Here is a 20,571-nt window from a genome sequence, read left to right on the forward strand (position 1 = left end):
ATTTTATCCTTAGTAGCAACAATACAATACGTGCGTTGCTACCCCTTCTATCACGACGTGAGGATACCACAAGATTGAACCCACTACTATGCACCACTTCCACTGAAGATCGATAGATCAACTTGGCCAAATAAAACCCAATATCGAAAAGCATTACATGGCTATAACAATCATACATAATAAAGTTCATAAAAGACTCAATTACTTTCAATAAATAATCTGGTCATAAACCCATAATTCATCGAATCCCAACAAACACACCGCATAAGAAGATTATATCGAATCGATCTCCAAACAAAACATTGTCTTGAAGTTCAAATAGAGAGAGAAAGCCATCTAGCTACTAGTTGTGGACCCGTAGGTCTATGGTGATCTATTCACACATCATAGGAAGGACAACAAGGTTGATGTAGAAGCCCTCCATGAATGATTCCCCCTCCAGCAGAGTACCGGAAAAGGCCTCCCCATGGGATCGCAGAAGAACGGAGACTTGCGGCGGTGAAAAAATTGTTTCAGGTGGCTCTTCAGGGGTTTTGGAATATATAAGATTTTATAGAAGTGGAATTAGGTCAGATGGAGACACAAGAGGCCCACAAGACATCAGGGTGTGCCTACCCCGCAGGGCTCACACCCTGTTGCCTTTCCATATCCTCGCATGTCTTCTAGTCCACCCTCAAAGCTTCTAGGTTCTCTATTGTCCAAAAGAATATCGTTAAAAAAATCGTTGCGTTTGAACTCCGTTTGGTATGGATTTTCTGTAAAACCAAAAACAAACACAAATCAATAACTGGCACTAGGCACCGAGCTAATAGGTTAGTCCCCCAAAATGATATAAAATTGCATATAAAGTATCCAAGAATGGTAATATAATAGCATGAAACACTCAAATATTATAGATACGTTGGAGAGGTACCAGCCCCCCTCCATGGCCTCAAGTCATGGCCCCATTCGAGCCAAGCCCTTCTCAGCCGAAGCGCTCTGCTTTTGATGTTCTTGATTCCGAAGCCACCAACATTCTTGGGGGAACAGATTCTCCTCGAATTGTCGAGACACTTGCTCCCGTTCGCCTTCTCATCCGCAGTCCATAAGAAATATCTGCAGAGCTTGTCAATTATCTTTATCGCCCACATATTCGCACATCCTTCAAAATGACCACCGACGCATTACGACATCCGGACAGTGCCACCGCCGGCCAGTAGGCGCACGGATCGAGGTTTAGAAGAAATGTGGGGACCATGTTATACTCTCTTCGCAAGGTATTATTAGACTAGTGGACCATTAGCCGCATAATAAACATAAAATCCAACAGCTATGGAGAAGATGGATGCCCACACAAACATCCGTCGGTTGAGCGATAGTGTTTTCCTTATTATTACTAGCAAAAGGACCCGTGCGTTGCAACGGGAGAAAAAAACATAATCTCCATTCTCCAATGGCTATGACCACATTTTGTTCACATCTCATCGCATGATTTTGGAAATTTGTTCACAAATGCAACAAAACGTTCCCTTTTTAAAATTTATTCAAAAATTGAAGAAATGTTTACATTTTCAAAAAATATCATGGTGGTAAAAAAACTGGGTAATGCAAAGAATTTTTCTGAATTTCAAAATGTTTTTTCAAAACATAATATAATATTCCGATCTACACCCCAGTAAATTCTTCAAAAATTCATGCGGGTATATAGTCACAAAGAATCAGAAGCATTACTGTTTAACTACATACCTTCAATCATTTGTGAATATTTTTACAAATTTGGGAACATAACTAAAAATCATGAACTTTCTTTCACTATTTGCAAACATTTTTCTAAATTGTGAACATTTGTAAGCATTTTCTTTTGAATCGGCGAACAATTCTAGAAGAGACAAACATTCTTTTCCAAATTGGTGGTTGTTTTTTGAAATTCATGATTTTTTTAAATGACTGAACATTTTTTGAATCTGCAAAAACTTTATGAATCAATAAACTCTTTTGTAATTCAGGAATTGTTTTTAAATTTTTAGGACATTTTTTGAAATTCATGAACATTTTTGGTTAGCAAACATTTTGTTCAATTTCATTAACAATTTTTAATACACACACTTTTTATTTTACGAACATTGTTTTCAAAATTGTGAACATTTTTTTAACACGCTAACATTTTTAGAAAAATCCCCGAGCATTTTTTGAATTTACAAACATTTAATGTTTTCTTGAACATTTTATTTCAAAATTCTCAGTTTTTTTGAAATGGTAGAAATTTTTTGAAGTCCCAAATTATTTAAAGTAGAAATTGAAAAGTGATATCAAGGGCGCATTTGGTACGCTGTATCCGGCCCAACCAGGCCCGTTGGATGCAACTTTTTTTCATGTTGGGCTGTTTGATTATATGTAAGCACCTTTGGACCTGCATCGCATGGTTCTTAAAGCACCATTTTGCCCGCATCGCTGGAAACATTCACATCGTGTTTCGATTCGTGATAAGCTGTACACGAAACATATGCTCCTCGATGCTCTGATTCCATTCAGGCGATTGGATCGTAGTTTCATTCACTCTATATGTTAAATTTCAAGTTCATATTTGAATATATTTTTGATGAATTTTGACAAATTCGTGAGACATAGACGACCGTTTGAAGTTCCCTTTGAGGAGTAGTTTCCCCTCGTTGTTTCACTCGACTTTCTTATTGTGTGTTTTCTGTTTTAGTAATTATACATGAGTAGATCTACATGTGACAGTCTGTGGAGGTTGGAGGGCAACGTGCCATCATCGATGGAGATGACTGCGGAGTAGACCTCCTCGCTGGAGGAGATGACGTCGCGGAAGGCATCTTCGTGTGTAGAGGAGGTGTTGTTGTTGATGTAGGCCAGGAAGCAGCCCTTGCTCCTCCAGACACCGGCCCGCGTGCTTGCGCCGCAGCCAGTGAGCTTCTTGGCGGCCGCGGCGAGGCAAGCCAGGCAGTCTCTCCGCTCGGGGTCGCCCAGGCAGAGGCTCCGGGTAGCACGTCCAGGAGCGGTAGGAAGGTGCCCCGGAAGGCGGCAGCAACGGCGTCGCCCGAGGTAGGGGCGGGGCGTAGTTGACCATCACATAGTTGGTCGTGAAACGTAGCTCCATGGTGCGACTAAGCAGCAGGAGGACAAAGAAGAGGAGTGCATCGAGGATGGCGATGGTGGTGAGCACGCAGGCGGGCGCCATGGACGTGCATGATAGCCCCTCACGCTGGCGGTGAAAGTGCCAGTGAGCCGGTGGAGGAGGAGCCACCAGAGATCAGACTCGGTTTCGGTCATAGTGGCAGTGAATATTCTACTTTAACCTCTGTGTTCATTGCAGATTTTAACTCCTATTCATGATGCATATATGCAACCAAACACTGGGTAGACGAGGCTTCCACGATGCAGGTAATCAATCAACATGCAAACGTCGTATTTTGGCATGTATCTTTTCAACCATGTTCTACATAGCCTAACCTGTGTTTTCCGTGCAACGTTGAAAAAATGGTGCAGGTAACCAAACGCCCTAACTAATCATAGAACTTGCACGTCAGGTGCACATTGGTACATTTTTCATGCAACAAACATGTTGGACTTTCTTGTTTTTTTTTTGCAAAATACACACTTGCATCCGTCATGGCGATACCCGCAAGCCGGTCGATAAAATGACGGACACGGTGGTGCGTTCGAGTTTGTGACTACTGCTTTCGTGCACATCCACACCTTGTGTCATCCTAATTGTGTGTTATGCTAGTCAGTCAAGCTCAACCGCTCAAGGTGCTGCTGTCCATGGTGCATCACCGTCTTCGACAATGTCCAGTACAAGTTCGCCGCCGCCACCGATGCCAATCATAGCATTGAAGGGCAACATGTCTGCGTCTGCAGAACACTAAAATTTGTCGATGACGGATGCTCCTATTCCTGCATACTAGAGTCACATCAACCCAATGTTCAAGATGGCTGGCGAACATCCTCCATGTATTGGGTTTCGTTGTCACAATTTGCCACATCAACTTCAAAGCCCGAACCCGACGCGCCATCCAGAGTAACGCCACCCATGTAGGGGTAAACACCTCATGCAGCAAAACTTCTAATTTGGGCAAGCAGCCATGTTAAAATATGAGACGTGATGGTTTTTTCACCATGCAACAATGTCTGTTTCAAACAATCCATGTCTATTAGCGAAGTTTTCTTTTTGCAAATATGAACTAAATATAGGTTCCTGGTTTTCTCTTACAAGATATGGTAACATTTTTTGTGTGAAGCCTTAACCCATAACGTGATACTAGAACACAAGCAACAGAACAGTGCACATATTGAAGATTGCATTTACGATAGTACAGGCCAATAAACACATGTCCCCCCATTGATCTGAACTGATACTCACCAAATTGATATGCCATCATGCATCAGTGAGAGCCATCAATCTAAGGACACAAGATAGATAAGAAGTAAATGGAGGATATTTTAGATAATGAAAGAAATCACACCCCTGTTCTTAGCATGCACATACGCAATCATGACTTGGTTGTATAAATTGTAGCGTGTATGCTAGTGTCGGAAAATTTAGAGCAACTAGTAGTGGCTTTTCGTTCTTGCCGGCACATGGTTTGAAATTGAACAGAAACTCGCTGGACTTGGTTAGAAAATCATATTCAATTTCCATGTATGTTGGCAATAGCATCGTCTCAGTTTTGACATCTCCATATATCTTTCTTTTTTACCTGTAATGGCAGGAGTTATGTCTCTGCATTAAACATTGTGTATTTACTCCCTCCGTTCCTAAATATTTGTCTTTTTAGATATTTCAATAAATGACTACATACGGAGCAAAATGAGTGAATCTACACTCTAAAATATCTCCACATACATTCGTATGTGATAGTCTGCTTGAAATGTCTAAAAAAACAAATATTTAGAAACAGAGGGAGTACATGGTAAGACATGGGAAAAAGAAAAAGAAAGCAGACGCCACAAAGCATTGTCTGTACATGTATTTTTGAGTTAGCTAGTAGGCTTGGAAGGCAACGGGAAACTAAGACAAGCCGTAATACATGGAGCAACTGTTCGTCACTTTCAAACATGTATTGCTATATGGCAGTTTTGAACCTGCAAACAATATGCCAGTTAAACTTTTTACATGAACCCCGAGAAGTATGAGGAGCAACGAACATAAGGCTGATCATAGTGGGAGTGACTTAGCTAATAATATTACGCACCTCAAGATAAATTTACTTATGTGACATGTAATTAAAGAGGAGAGACTGTTACGGTAACATAGCGCATCTCAAGGCAAGATGAGTCTACATCAAAATAAATGAAGGCTGGCATGATATCACACATACTCCCTCCGTCCGCGAATAAGTGTACTTCTAGTTTTTGTCTTAAGTCAAAGATTTAAAATTTTGACCAACTATATACAAAAGAGTCATAACATATATGACATCAAATTGGTATATTATGAAAGTACATTTCAAAATAGATCTAGTGATATTAATTTAGTGTCATAAATGCTAATACTTTTCTCTATAAAGTTGGTCAAAGTTTTAAAATTTTGACCTAAGACAAAAGATAGAAGTATACTTATTCGCGGACGGAGAGAGTATATTACTACTCACTCTGAAGGTAGTAATATAGACTAATGACATATGCATAACACTAGTCTTAATTACTACTCACTATGACTAGCCTAAGAATACGTCTTCCCGGCGCAGCGTGGACGCAGGCTTTTGTAGAGCATGAATGACAATTCAATACAGATTGGACTAGCTTGCCGACTTCCATGGAGCTACAACATCTATAAATATTGGATGACCCATTGCGCCAATTAACGCAGAGACCAACTGCAACCCAAAAATTAAGTGAACTATTTGAAACAGAAAACAGAAGTTAAGTGAACTATTTGAATGATGTTTCTCATGAATGGTCTAAAAGTGGTCATTTTCATATTGCGTTTGTTTATGTCATGTACATTTACCAACGACTATTTGAAGGATCTTTTTTCTCAACCGTCTGCAAATGGATATGTTTGTATTGTGTTGGTATTTTCCTTGACGATGATCATTCCAATAGCTTCCACGGGTGACACAAACGTTTGTCTGAGCAGGTGAATAGCATGTGCTTCATTGGCCGGCCAGGGCAACCCAACGGCCGGTATCGTGGTTTTGTCACGACAGATGTCCTTGTGAAAGGACTTAGTCGTGGAGCCATCGTTACGGGTTAGCTTAAAGGGGTTTAAAGCGGACAAGGGACGCGAGAGTTTTACACTGGTTCGGCCTCTTACGATGAAGGTAAAAGCCTACTCCAGTTGTGATGGAATTGCTAGGGTTTCGATGACCAGGGAGCGAATCCGCTTTGCCTGACTCTCGAGTTGTTGTGTGTTGTCCCTAAACCGCCGCCGGGTCGCCCCTTTATATACATAGGTCGACGCCCGTCGGTTTACAGAGTCCCGAGCCAGATCATCAACGTGTCCAACTCGGTCTCTATTCCTCCTATCTTACAATACAAGTTACATGATAATGTATGTTTATGTCTACAGGCCTTAACCCGCCCTTGGGCCTTGGGTCTTCATAAAGCGCCAACACCCTTTGTCTTCCTGGGCTTCTAATCCTCATAGAGTTAACCCCGGCCACTCCAAGACGGTTTATGTCCAATAATAATATCCCCAACATTAGGCCCCAGATTGATTTGAACTTGTTCATGTCAATCTTCAACACTTAGAAAAAGTCCTCCCCTTGCGCCTTCACATAGATCTCGTAAACTGCCCTGGCGCCATCCTCCGGATTTGTAATAAACCGTCGTGACATCACCTGTTCATTTAAAGCCGAAGATACCCTTTTCATTAATGAGCATCCAACAATCGAGGCAACAATCTCGTTATCTATCCATTTTTGGGCTCCTCGATTCCCGCGCCTGCCACTTATCTCTTTGTCCTTATAAATAGGGCGGAGGACCCCTTCCTTTTCCTTTTGTTGCCCTCTCCTCTCTTCTTCCTCCTCGCGACGCCTCTACACCTGAGCACTGCCGCCGTCGTCGAACTTCGTCTCTACGCCATCATTGGCTGCTGCATCGACCTGATCGCTCCAGAGAAACACGACACACCTCTGCTACTTCGATAGCTACTGTAAGCCTTCCCCCTTTCTCTGTAGATCCACTTAGGGTTCATGCGAGTTCATGGCGCTCCCTTCCTGTTCTTCATCAGTCCATATATAGCAGACCTAAGACTTGATGCGTTTCATGTAATAATTATGGTAATCCTTATCTCAGCCATTAAATGAAACCTTATACACATAAAAACTTGATCTAGATCTTTATTGCTTCAGGACCATACTGTTTTTAGGTCGAAATATTTTTCCTTTTCTTGACTTGCGGTAGATCCAAAACGCGAATGTGATTCTGTGAAACCTGTTTTTTCTTCACTTAGCCATTTTTTGCTTCAGATCTGTACCTTCTTTACCCTTACCGGTGGTTTATCTCTGTAGAAAATAATCTGTCATATGCCATTAGTCCCCTTGTAAACCGTTCAACGCTTTACCACTTATAAAACACTCTGTCATAAGCGGTTTATAACCTCCTCCGATTTATCAATACTACATGCTTGAATTCCTTTCTCCTCAACCTGTTTTACCGTACGCTTTGTCATTAATGAATCATAAACCGACATTATTTTCTCTCCAACTCTTCACTTGCAATGGCCAACTGTAATTGGGTCCCTTCCCGGGTTACTGAGGAGAAACTGAACGGAATGGTCAAAATTGGTACCTTACCAAAGAAAAATGAAATCCGGTGGCGAGTTCCTGGGCCGGAAAATCCTCCTACCCCCAGACAGGGTGAAGTAGTGGTGTTTGCTGATCATATAGGCCGTGGTTTTAAACCGCCTGGATCCAAGTTTTTTCGAGATGTACTTGCCAGCTTTCAGATCCACCCTCAAGATATTGGACCCAACTCTGTATCCAATATCTGCAACTTTCAGCTTTTTTGTGAAGCGTATCTACAAGAAGAACCGACTGTCGAGTTGTTCCGGGATTTCTTCCACTTAAACCGTCGCACTGAATTCGTAGACGGGCCCAATACTGAACTTGGTGGTGTCTCCATTCAGAAAAGGAAGGATGTTAGTTTTCCTCACGCCAAACTTCACAGTCACCCAAAAGAGTGGAATCAAACTTGGTTCTATTGCAAGGACACCTCTCCTGAAGATGAGAACCCTCTACCGGGTTACCATGCTCACCGGCTCGCCAATACTCATCCACTTCCACAACGACTAAGTGCCCAGGAACGGGCCTCGTACGCACCACAACTCGGCAAGCTTAGAGCTTTCATGGCCAATGGTTTAACAGTTGTGGACTTCGTCCGTTGCTGGATATCCTGGAGTATCTTTCCATTAAGTCGCCGCGCCGGTTTAATGTGCGAGTACATCGGTGACGTAAAAGACTCCCAACGTCATATTGACATTCAGCTAACAGATGAGGAAGTTACTGAGTCTGTCAAGAAAATGCTGAATGAACCGGAAGCTGTCTGTAGCAAGACCGGGTTAAGTCCCTTTTACATGCAGAACAACCCGCCCGCTGTAAGTATTGTTTTTGCTTCCGCTTTACACCTGATATTTTTGAACTGTGCAACTTTTAATATCCTCTGCCCATTGTTTAAATAGGGTGATGACCCGTTCTGGAAAAAGAAACCTCAGGAGAAAGTGGTGAAACCTTCTTGACCTAAAACGAAAGATGTCAAGAAAACCATGAAGAGGAAGGCCACTAAACCCATCTGTTTAGAGCTTGATGACGATCCTGATGAACCGGAAGCAGAGGTAGAACTTGATTCACTTGGTTCACTTTTCATGCACCTCATTGACAATGATATTTACCAGGAGGACGCTGAGGGCAGGCAAGCTGACGATGCAGAGGTAATTATCCTTTCCTACGGTTCACACCCTCTGCCAACACAAAATATCCGTCAAGCAGTCTGGAAAGTAAGATTTTCTCACCCTCTTGGTCACTTGGATCCAAAATTTCTTTTAAAGAAGCAGCAGCACGAGGCTCGCCACACAACCCGGCACAGCGGCCAAACGGTCACTTCGACCGGTTTACCGAACACCCTAATTCAAAAACACCGACCTGAGGTCTCACCCACTTCTGACACTTCTTATCCCAAGGCCGGCTATTTCCGACAACCTCTTAATCCATCTGATTCGAATTATCAGGTGACACCTCCTTCATCATCCGGCGAATCAACGGCCACACAACTCCCTCCTCTTAAGACCGTTGTTGGGTAAGTATTTCAACTCAATCTTTTGATGTTTCACACTTTATATGTTATGCTAACCTTTGCATTTGTTTTTTAGAGCCAAAGCTAGACCCAGTAAGAAGGCTCGGGTGAATAATCCGTCTGAAGACCATGTGGTGATTGAACCGGAGCTGACTAAGGAACCGGAAGGTCCAAATACTGAGGCCACATTTGATGAACCGCCCCCTCAAGATCATAATATTGATGAACAAGCCGAAGTTGATACCACTGTGCAAGATGATAAACCGGCAAGTCCAGTCCGGACTGATGACGGACCTTCTGGTCCGGTGAAGGCTACTGACATTCCATCAACTCCAGAAAAAACTGCTGGTGACAAGGAAGATGAGGTTATCATTACTGGTGTTGGCCACACCTCTCCTGGCCATCCTGTCGTATTGGTAAAACATAGTGCCAAGGAAGAGCGTGCTTCCATGGAGAAAGGCAAGTGGAGCACCGATTTATCAAGCTATGCCTACCTTAACGCCCAAGAGCTCCATTCTGGTTTTCTGAACTGCTTGTACTCAAACCGTGACTATGAAGCCAGTTTAGTGAATTTGATAAAGGAACGTTATGAAGTAAGTACAAATCTCTTCTCTCTTAAGTCCAATTGTAAGTACCAATTCCAATAGCTCCCAAGGGTCAATTTATGATAATAATCAAAAACCGGGACTATATAATACCATACTTCCGCATACTTATCCTCCAAGGGTCAGTTGATCCTTTAAAACTGAACCGGTACTTTAGCATGGTATCCCTGTAACTTTCGCCTGTGTAGTACCCAAGGGCCGGTTTACCTTTCCAAGGTGAACCGGGACGTTAATTACTGTTACTTTTGAGCAGATGTACATTAGCCCCCAAGTGCCAAGAATAATGCTTGTATTATACGCTTGGGACTTGAAATAATTTTCTAGAATGAAGCGAATAGGCATTAGCCCCCAAGTGCAAAGTGCATAACTTGTTATACGCTTGGTACTTCAAATATACATAGCCCATTGATGATATATCTTGTCTTTGTAGGGCAAGCTGAGTAAGAAGGATGCCCAAACCGCTGACCTTCAGGAGAACATTAAATCTCAGCAAGCGAGGCTTCCAAAGCCAAGGAAGAACTGACGAATGCCTTAGCAACTATGGATAAGCTGAAGGAAACCTTTAAGAAGGAGCGTGCAGATTGGGACACAAAGAAGGCCGCTTTAGCAAAGAAGGCCGAAGACGCAGAAGCAGCCCTGAAACCGGCGGTTGAGGAACTCACCGGTTTAAAGTGGCAAATAAACGCTATGACTTCTGCTGTGTTTGGTAAGCGTCCTCATCTGACGTTTTTCAAGTCATCTTTTCCTTACCAGCTACTGGTTTACTAATGCTTACAATGTCACAGGGACCCGCATTACCCATCTGGGCTCTGATATGCGGATGAAGCTGAAGGCTGCCTATATGTTGATAGAGCAGCTATATTCCGGATCCCAACGGGCTATCTGCACTACTCCTTACAACAGGCCTCCTCCAACATTGATAAAAGAAACCATCGAGAAGCTGTCAATGCTGCCTGCCCGGTTGGATGAACTGAAAAAAATCAGCTGCAAGGTCAGGCGCACTAATTGCGCTAATCCGGGCCAAGGCATGGATTCCAGATCTTGAACGGGCAGATATTGGCCAAGGCTACCCCAGCGTAAAGAAAGACGGTTCAAAATTCAACAATGATGATCTCCGAAGACTAATAAGGGAAATGTGACCCATAACGAGCAAATTGGCGGATGCAACGGATCTGTCTCATTATCAGCCGGTTTATGATGTTGATCAGAAAAGATATCCCGCGCCGATACATGATGTAGAGGATCTTGTTCCACCAATTCGTAAGCACACTTATGCCCCTGACATTGATCCTTCCCCCCTTATAGGTGAAGAAGCCATGTTCCAAGCTTTAACGGAATCGATTGGAGAACGATTGATTTCTAGCCACTGGGTAGAGAAGAGGAGGATGCACCTACTCAAGATGATCCGCAATCTTCAAGTCGTCCTAGTGATGAATCATGAACCAGAAGCCGCTTTAGCCAATCGTAGCCTACCCTTTCTTGCTGAAACAATTATCCTGTGTGGGCAGAAAAAACGCCTTGTAATAGGCTAGTTCAAACACTTTGTCTATTATGCCATCGATCATACTTATGTTCCTGGATACTGATAACTCGCCCTGCTTTTGGGATTGTTACTATATGCATAGTCCATTGCGGCTTTATTTAATTTTTTCCTGCATATAAGAACTTGAAAGTGTCCTAGTGGTTTACAACTGGACGGGTCATGATGCCCAAAATATCTGCATAGCTTGGATGTATAACCAAGACTGTAATAACCAGATATAAAATAGATGATACATGTGATATATCTCGTTGGCTGACAAACTATTGTTATAATAAGGGTGATAACACCAATCTGGAGTATTGATGACTCCTTTCATCCTTGCCGGTTCATATCAAAATCGTACCGGGTTATGATAAACACCGGTTTGTTCATATAATTCTGGTGACTTCTAGCCAAAACCAGACCGGATCAAGTTAATGCCAGATTGTAACTGATCATGCACTAACAACTTAGCGTTGAAAGCCACGCCGGGTTGTAATAGACACCGGTTTATTAGAAAACGTTCATAAATCCTTCATCAAAAGAGGTTAAATATTGCAAAAAATACCAGAAAAATATGCAAGGCTTTTCATGGGCTGCCAGGCCCTAAATCGAGGCTTTTCATGGGCTGCTAGGCCACTGAGTTAAACCATTTTTCAAAGCCTTTTAAGATGGACCTCAATCTTTAACCAATCATTGTTTTAACTTTGACAAGTTCAGGGTCTATGAGATTGACTTGTCAAACGTTCGATGGGTCATACCAGGTTTACCTGGACGGAGTGGCTTACTTAAAGAGGCAGGATAACCCGGGGTTTTAGGTGAATACACCTGGCTTCCAAGCCTGGCTTGATAGCCTATTGCAAGGGTACAAACTCTTTGTTCTTTGAGAAGCAAGGAGCCCCCAAGAAATATTTGAGTTGTGCTTTTGCAACAAACTCTCTTTGGTCCACATAATTTCCTTTTGGCCTTTAGCCTATCAAGAGGTATAGCTATGGTGTGAATAGAACCAAGCCCCCTAGTGATTTCCCTTTTTTTGGCTTTAAGCCAATCAAGAGGCGTAGCTATGGTTCGAATACGACCAAGCCCCCTAGTGATTTCCTTTATATATGCGTGGTATTATAAGCCGGGTTAATAGAACTCCGCTTTATAAGTAGAAGCCCCCATGTAACCACACATTATGTAAAAAGAAAAGAGACCCCGCTTTAGCTGAGGCTCTGGTTTATTATATATACATTGTCATAAATATGTACATAAGAAGAGCCTATGACTCAAGTATAATAAGGCCGAAGAAGAGCTATATTCCACGGCCGCTCGGTCTTCTCCTCCGATTTACGTGAGTCTTTGTGCTCTCGAACATCAATAAGGTAGTATGACCCGTTGTGCAGATTTTTGCTGACCACAAAAGGTCCTTCCCAAGGTGGGGATAACTTGTGCATATCAGTCTAATCCTGGATGAGATGGAGCACCAGACCGCCCTCTTGAAAAGTTTTGGTCTTAACTCGGCGGCTGTGATAATGTCGGATATCTTGTTGATAAATCGCCGAACGCGCCGCTACCAGATCACGCTCCTCATCTAACAGGTCCAGTGAGTCCTGACGTGCCTTCTCATTATCAGCTTCAATGTAAGCCGCCACACAGGGCGAGTCATGACGGATGTCACTAGGGAGAACCGCCTCTGCTCCGTAAACCATAAAGAAAGGCGCGTAACCCATAGATCTGTTCGCTGTGGTGTTGATACTCCATAACACGGAAGGTAACTCCTCCACCCAACAACCTGGCGTCCGCTTTAAAGGAACCATAAGTCGGGGTTTAATGCCTCTTAAAATCTCCTGATTTGCCCTTTCTGCTTGACCATTAGATTGGGGGTGAGCCACTGATGACACGTCAAGCCGGATGTGCTCACGTTGACAAAATTCTTCCATAGCGCCCTTGGACAGATTAGTACCATTATCAGTTATAATGCTATGTGGAAAACCAAACCGGAATATCACATTTTTGATGAATTGAACGGTCGTGGCTGCATCACACTTACTGACTGGCTCTGCCTCCACTCACTTGGTAAACTTATCAACCGCCACCAGCAGATGGGTCTTCTTGTCTTTGGACCTTTTAAAGGGTCCAACCATGTCTAGCCCCCAAGTTGCAAAAGGCCAAGTGATTGGAATCATTCTCAACTCTTGGGTCGGAATATGAGCGCGGCGTGCAAACTTCTAACAGCCGTCACACCTCTTCACCAATTCCTCAGCATCGGCATGAGCCGTCAACCAATAGAAGCCATGCCGAAAAGCCTTACCCACCAAGGATTTTGAACCGGCGTGGTGACCACAATCACCTTCGTGGATCTCTCGCAAGATCTTACAACCTTCTTGAGGAGACACACAACACTGAATCGCCCCTGTGACGTTGTAATGATGTAACTCCCCATTGACAATGGTCATTGACTTGGATCGCCGGATTATCTGCCGGGCCAAGGTTTCATTTCCCGGTAACTCACCCCGGTTCATGTAGGCTAGGTATGGGACTGTCCAATCCGGTATAACATGAAGAGCCGCTACCAATCGAGCCTCCGGATCAGGAATATCCAACTCCTCCTCTGTGGGCAACTTGACCGACGGATTATGAAGTACGTCCAGAAAGACATTGGGTGGCACCGGTTTACGCTGAGAGCCTAGGAGACTTAAAGCGTCCGCCACTTCATTCTTTTGCCGGTCTATATGGTCAACCTAATAACCCTTGAAATGGCCAGCCACTATGTCCACCTCTCGTCGATATGCTGCCATGAGCGGATCCTTGGAATCTCACGTACCAGACACCTGCTGAGCCACCAGATCTGAGTCACGGAAGCACTTAACCTGGCTTAAATTCATCTCCTTAGCCATCCGAAGACCATGGAGCAAGGCTTCATATTCAGCTGCATTTTTAGTATAAGGGGACATTAAGCGGAGAACATAACAAAACTTATCACCTCGTGGGGAAGTTAGTATGACTCCAGCCCCCGAGCCCTCCAGTTGTCTGGACCCATCAAAATAAATAGTCCAATATGTGTTATCTGGCTTTTCCTCTGGTGCCTGCAACTCTGTCCAATCATTAATGAAGTCCACAAGTGCTTGGGATTTGATTGTTGTGCGAGGCGTATATTTTATCCCGTGAGGTCCAAGCTCAATAGCCCACTTGGCAATCCGGCCAGTTGCTTCTCTGTTTTGGATGATATCTCCCAGGGGGGCTGAACTAACCACTGTGATAGGATGACCTTGAAAATAATGATTGAGCTTCCGGCTTGCCATAAAAACTCCATACACCAGCTTCTGCCAATGTGAGTACCTCTGCTTTGATTCAATAAGCACCTCGCTAATGTAATAAACCGGCCGTTGAACCAGATACTCCTTTCCGGTCTCCTTGCGCTCAACCACAATAGCCACACTAACAGCCCGGGCATTAGCAGCCACATACAGCAATAAGGGCTCTTTATCGACCGGAGCCGCAACGACGGGCAGTTCGGCTAACTGTCGCTTCAAATCCTCGAACGCTTTATCAGCTGCGTCACTCCAGACGAAGTCATCTGTTTTCCTTAGCATCTGATACAAAGGGATAGCTTTCTCCCCAAGGCGACTGATAAACCGGCTTAATGCTGCAATCCGACCCGCCAAACGCAGAACATCATTTATACATGCCGGTTTAGCCAGAGAGGTGATAGCTGTGATCTTCTCCAGATTAGCCTCAATGCCCCTGTTAGACACCAGGAAATCCAAGAGTTTGCCTACCGGAACACCAAAGACACATTTGGCAGGATTAAGCATCATCTTATAGACCCAGAGGTTGTCAAAAGTCTCTCTTAGGTCATCTATCAATGTTTCGTCCTTCCTAGACTTCACCACAATATCATCCACATAAGCATGGACATTGTGCCCAATCTGTTTATGATGACAATTATGAACACGGCGTTGATATGTCGCCTGGGCACTCTTGAGCCCAAAAGGCATAGATACATAGTAGAAGGCTCCAAAGGGAGTTAAAGTTGTCTTCTCCTGGTCCTTAACTGCCATTTGGATCTGATGATAACCAGAATAAGCATCCAAAAAACACAAACGGTCACAACCCGTCGTAGCATCAATAATCTGATCAATACGAGGGAGAGCAAAGGGATCAGCTGGACAGGCCTTGTTCAAGTCTGTGTAATCCACATACATACGCCAAGTGCCGTTTTTCTTAAGTACCATCACCGGATTAGCTAGCCACTCAGGGTGAAACACCTCCACGATAAACCTTGCTGCCAAAATCCGGGCTACCTCCTCACCAATAGCCTTACGCCTCTCTTCATTGAAGCGGCGAAGAAATTGCCTGACCGATTTAAACTTGGGATCTATATTAAGCGTGTGCTCAGCGAGTTCCCTCGGTACACCTGGCATGTCAGAAGGCTTCCATGCAAAGATGTTCCGGTTCTCACGGATGAACTCGATGAGCGCGCTTTCCTATTTTGGATCCAGGTTAGCACTAATGTTGAACTGCTGAGATGAATCGCCAGGAACAAAATCAACCACCTTAGTATCTGCAGCCGATTTAGATTTCAGCGCCGGATCATGCTCTGTAGTTGGCTTTTTCAGAGAAGTCATATCTGCCGGATCAGCATTGTCTTTATAAAACTTCAGCTCCTCTCTGGCACAAACCGACTCAGCATAAGCCGCATCACCTTCTTCACACTCCAAGGCTATCTTCCTGCTCTGTGATGGTCCCCTTATGATCCGGCATCTTAAGCTGCAGATAAACATAATACGGCCTCGCCATGAACTTAGCATAAGCCGGCCGGCCGAACAGGGCATGATATCGACTCTTGATTTTTACTACTTCAAAAGTCAATGTCTCTGATTTGGAATCATGATCATCTCCAAAAGTCACCTCTAAAGCTATCTTGCCAACTGGATATGCTGATTTACCAGGCACCACACCATGAAAGACGGTGTTCGACGGTTTAAGATTCTTATCTGTCATGGTTTTGTCACGGCAGATGTCCTTGTGAACCCCCACCCAAAAGAACACGAGTAGAAGGAAAGCCAATAAAACCGATAAGAAGATTCACATGCCTCTGGAAAGCCCGATCAGGAAGAAAATGCAGTCGCATACGCCAACCTGCAAGGCCGGGCAGAGATTCCAAAACATACCGTCAGGCTATGTGCAACGTCCAAAGGCCGAACAGACATGAAAAAACACGTCATCTGGGCAGACCGCAGTGTCCAAAGGCCATTATTGATCTTTCTATCTGGTAGGCATGTTGCCCTATGTCTCATGCACGTGAATGCTCTCTCCCTCTCTCCTCTCTCTCTCTCTCCCTCTCTCTACTTATCGATCCCACACTCAAAAACCGCCCCTTTCTCCCTTGACGGACCCGGTTTGCCCGTGCAAGGGCTAGGGCCGACTAGCCCGACGGACCCAGCTTGCCTGGGCAGGGGCTAAGGGCGCTGACAGACGTACCTGGCCTGCCCAGGCAGGGGCATCTGGGTGGTGTTGACAGTGATGAATAGTTCTCTGTGTGGCCGGGGGCCGCTCTGCTTGACCCGGCGCTTGGCATGTCGGACAACTTACCTCAGGTCGGAAAGTTCGTCTCAATGTTCGTCTTGTTGTATAGGACCGTTGGCGCAGAAACCGACTATAGGCTGAAACGTAAGTGAAGTATTTCAATGATGTTTTCTTGCCACACAAAAGCCGTTTGCTTGTGTAGCTAAATGGACTCTGAGTTTTTTTGGCCAGGAAGTGAAGTAACCTTACGGGCAGCATGCCTAATAAATGTCCGTTCTATGAATAATAAATGACCCGTTGCGCCAATTGATGCAGAGGCCAATTGCAGCCCTGAAGCTAAGCGAACTATTTGAAGCATGAAAAGGAAGCTATATGAACTATTTCAAACATGTTTATTCCAAATGGTCTGCAAGTGATTATGTTCATAATGCATCTGTACATGCCCCGTATCTACTATATCTAAATAGCTAGCCCCCACTATTAGAAATTCTCTGCCTTCTCCTTAAGCCACATCATCCAAATTATTTTAGCCGTTAGATATATTAGACAGTCTACAACAGCCCTCAGATCTGCATGTTGTCAGCCACCACTAAGCGCATGCACTAATTGAACGCATGCAGGCAAATATGCATGCAGTAAACGGAAGCATGCGTGTAGCACTGCGTTGCTCCATGACAGAAAAAATTGAGGCATGCATGCATGTTTTGTTTCGTTTTGCTACATTTTGTACAACGAGATTCACATTTATTTATTTTTTAAATGTCCGTAAACGAATTATCTTGCTACGGGAGAAACGCAAGACACTACCTAGGTTGATTAGTTCAGCAAAAGTTTAATATGCATTTTTTATTTTATACAGATTCCGCAACAACGCGGGGAATTCTTCTAGTATTTACTAACAACGGATAACGATGATCATTTCTCATGTCCTTCTTTGTCTGGCCAGGGCAACCCAATATTGGTTTCGCCTGGCTATCACCCAGATATCCGGCCTTTCTTCTTGGACTAAGACCTAACAATCTTTAATTTTCTACCCGGACGTGTCATGCTCATTCATTCTATTGCTAAGTATTATTAAACTAAAGCTCGTCCAGTACAAGTTCACCGCCACCGCCGCCGGTGCCACCATGGCATTGAAGGGCAACACGTCTGCATCTGCGGAACACGGCGAAATTGGTCGACAACACATCCTCCTATTCCTGCTGGTATGCTAGGGGCACATCATCCCAATGTTCAGGTTGGCCGGACTACTCACAGTCTATGATGAAATGCAAATTAAGGAGCATGTTGTCTGCTAGAGAAAACAGATTCATAGAATCCTTGTTTTTTACGAGAAACTGGCAGGAGCGCGACTTTTCAATTAGAAGAAAAGAGGATGTTACAAAATAGAACTAAATATAGGTTCCTGGTTTTCTCTTACAAAATATGGCAAGTGTTTTTTGTTTGAAGCCTTAACCCATACCGTGATACTAGAACACGAGCAACGAAAAAATGCACATATTGAAGCTTGCATCAATGATAGTACCGGCCAATCAACACATGTCCTCCCATTGATCTGAATTGATATTCACCAAAATGATATGCCATCATGCATCAGTGAGAGCCATCGACCGTAAGGACATAGTACTATAGGTATAAGATGTAAATGGAGGATATTTTAGATAATGAAAGAGATCACCTTCCCGTCCTTAGCATGCATAGATGCATGCATACCACGGCTTTATAAATTGTAGCATGCATGCTAGTGTCGGAAAACCTAGAGCAACTAGCAGACGCTTTTCTTTCTCGCCGGCGCATGTTTGAAATTGAACATAAACTCAGCCAACTTAGTCAGCTCATGATATTCACTTTCCTTATACGCTCGCAGTAGCATTGCCTCACTTTTGACCTCTCCATATATCTTTTTTTACCCAAAATGGCAGTAGTTATGCCTTTGCATTAAACATTGTGGATTTACATGAGAAGGCATGGGAAAGAGGAAAAAGAAAGTTTTGTCGCCACAAAGCGTTGTCTGTACATATCTCTTTGAGTTTGCTAGTAGGCTTGGGAGGCAACGAGAAACTAAGACAAGCAGTAATACGTTAAGTAACTGTTTCGCACTTTCAAGTATGTAGTGGTATATGGCATTTCTGAGCTAGTAAGAAATATGGAACTGTTGTGCAGACGACGAATATGTGCACGACCCTTGCACCATTGGCATCTAGCGGTCTGCTGCCGGCTGTTGACATGCAATGGATGGAACTGATTGGATTGTCGTCCTGGCGATGATCCCCAAGAAGTAGGAGGAGGAGCGGGCATAAGAATATGTTTTCCTGGAGATGCGTGGACGCGGGCTTTGAGAGTGCATGAATGAATATTCAATGCAGATTGACATGGATCCACAAAAGTATATGAATATACAATTCTACGCACTGGATCTTCGTGGCGTTTGATTTCCACGTTCTGGGTGGCAGTTTTTTAGGAAGTATGCTTATATTCAAATCACAAAATAATACGGAGTACAAAGTTTTTTATCCGTACAAGCACACCCAAACACATGCACAAATTTAATATATCTAAATAGCTAGCCCCACTACTAGAAATTCTCTGCCTTCTTCTTAAGCCACATCATCCAAATTATTTTAGCCGTTAGATATATTAGACAGTCTACTAACTACAATAACAAAGAACAACTTAAAACAACCAGTAAAACATGAAGATCTCCGAAGCTCTGTGTCATCATTTCTAAACCTTGCACATATTCTGGATCATATGTGTAGACTGTACGTGCATCTCATGCACAAATTCTTTTTCCTCAAGTTGGCAGATGCACATATTCTTTTTCCTCGGGCTGAACCCGATTCATCCCGAGTTTCCATAAAAGAAAAATACACCCCGAGTTGGGATTGTCCGCTGGCTGCTGATCTTATTAGGAGAAGTTCTTTTTTCCAGGGAAATATCATGAATCTATCTGTATTTTTATTTATTTTTTAAAAAGGTTAGGAAGAGTCTTTACAAATTAAATAAAGAATAGAAAAAAAGACTGTACCAAACTATAACCATAGAAAAGAAAGAAAAACAATAAGTAACAAGATACAAAGAACAAATACAGCAGTTGAATGTATCCAAAGCTATCTGAACACATTCACCATCGAGCACTTTTACAGTACCCTCATACTAATATAGACCGTTCATTCCTCCTAAAGGCATTAACCCAGTCTTCCAACTACCCATTCTTTCCTGTTTGCTCTGTGAATGAGCTAGTGAAGTTCCTCTTTGAACTAGGAGAAGAAGTGGATATCTTTGTTTTCATTTTCGGTACATCGATCAAGATAAAGAGGAAAAAAACACAAATTTCTCTCGGTCAAAGAGATTGAGAGATTGGGAGAGGAACCATGAAGCGTCGGTTCGTGAATCTGCTGATCGATAAAGTGTGCACCCCCAACCTGCCTTCAACCTACACTGCATCGATCCCGCAACCTTGTTCTACCCCACCGTCACCGGATTATCACCAAAACCAGCAGATCATGCAACAACGATTGCTCCGGGTAAGCTGCCTCCTGCCGCCATGTCGTTCGACTGGGCCTACAAGCGTCATCACACAAGGTGGATCGACTTCATGGCCTTCAAGAATAGCATTGTGTCCCTGTGGACCACAAGGGCCGAACTCTCCTCTGCGACAGCGTTGCGCGGCCGTCTGCCACGCCCTCATCTATGCCC

This window comes from Triticum dicoccoides, chromosome 2A (assembly GCF_002162155.2).
Source record: "Triticum dicoccoides isolate Atlit2015 ecotype Zavitan chromosome 2A, WEW_v2.0, whole genome shotgun sequence".
Classification (NCBI taxonomy): Eukaryota; Viridiplantae; Streptophyta; class Magnoliopsida; order Poales; family Poaceae; genus Triticum; species Triticum dicoccoides.